Below are 1,508 nucleotides of genomic sequence, written 5' to 3'. Positions count from 1 at the left end.
CTGATGACACAAGCCTAGTCCAGGTCAGTTCCTTCTTATGTGACCTTGGGCAGACCACACCAGTTCTCTGGGAAGTCATGGACTCATCTAAGAGCTGGAAGGGTCGGGCTGGATGATACCGAAGATTCCTCTAGCTCCAAATCAAAGTCTAGCACTCAAGCATACATACGAGGGCTCTTTAAAAAGTTGGTGGAGGGGACCAGCAGTTAACGTAATGGCTATGTCACTGAACTCCCATGTAGTTGACCGTGGTTCGAGTCCCGGACCCGGTAGCTTAAACTCACGCTGGGCGCGTGTGCGTGCATGCCCAAAATCCCGAGAGGAGAATGGAGGAGAAGGGATTGTGGCATGGCCATCCCTCCGGGGGGTGATTTCTCACTTTCTATCTCTCTGTCTTTCTCTGTCTTTCTGGTAAGCGCACGTGCCCTATAGCAAAAACCTCTCCAAACAACAACTACAACAAAAAGGTTGGTAGAAAATGCATATTATAAAATAAGAAATCTATTTCTTAATTTGCCAGAGGGTACATGCATTCACTCGAGAGAAAGAGAGGGAGACACAGAGAAAGCACTCCCTCCCATGGACTGTGGCCGTACTGCAATCCTTTCTTTTCCATGGCTCCATCTTGTCAGGATTTGGGGTGTGCATGCACACACTGGGGCTGGGATTTGAACTGCAGTTGGCAATGTAAGATCTAGCTCCTTGAACCACTAAAGTACCCTCGTAATCATGGTTCTTTTCTTCATTTTAAGAATAGTTTAATTTTTATTTCTCCCGTAAGAGAGACACAGAGAGAGAAAGAAGAGAAAGAGATAGCATCCCCAGTGGGGTCCAGATGCTATGACCCACCCCCAGCCTTAGCCAACCTTGCATTATGAGCGTGTGTGTGTTCAGGGAGGTCTCTGGATGCAAACCCAGAACCTTCCCATGTGGAGCAGCCTTGCAGAGGGTCATGTTTTATCCGGTGCCATTCTCCAGCCCCCTTTCCTTCATTGGTAAAGAGGTAGCTTTTGAAATATTTTTGACCATACTGCAGAGTCCAAGATGAATACTTATGGAGCGGGTCTGTTATTTTATGTCATTCCTTTCGTACTAGCTAATCTGCTTTGCCCAATGCCCCATGCTGCTGGTGAAGGGAGAGAAAAAGAAATCAGGAACCTGAAACCCGCAATGCATTCTAAGTTAGTTCTACAGATTAGTTCCTTATTCCCTGGAGCCTCCGTGGAGGGGAGGCCTGATACCAGCTCACTGGTGTTCCTTCCTCCTGGCCTCGGGAGGGTTCGCTGAGCAGCCCAAAGTCTGCGACAAGGAGGATCTCTTTGTGAATACCTATAGTGTGAAGGATTCAGAAAAGTTCTACGTTTTAAATGTGAGTTCAAAGTATTGAGTCATAAACAGTACTTTTTTTGTTGTGTGTGTGAGGTTTTTGCTATTGGGTGCATTCACTCGCCAGAAAGACAGAAAGAGACAGAGAGATAGAAAGCGAGAAATCACCCCCCAGGGGTGAT

The sequence above is a fragment of the Tupaia chinensis genome, unplaced genomic scaffold (assembly GCF_000334495.1).
Source record: "Tupaia chinensis unplaced genomic scaffold, TupChi_1.0 Scaffold000090_1, whole genome shotgun sequence".
In the NCBI taxonomy this organism is placed as follows: domain Eukaryota; kingdom Metazoa; phylum Chordata; class Mammalia; order Scandentia; family Tupaiidae; genus Tupaia; species Tupaia belangeri.
This window is presented reverse-complemented; position numbering follows the sequence as displayed.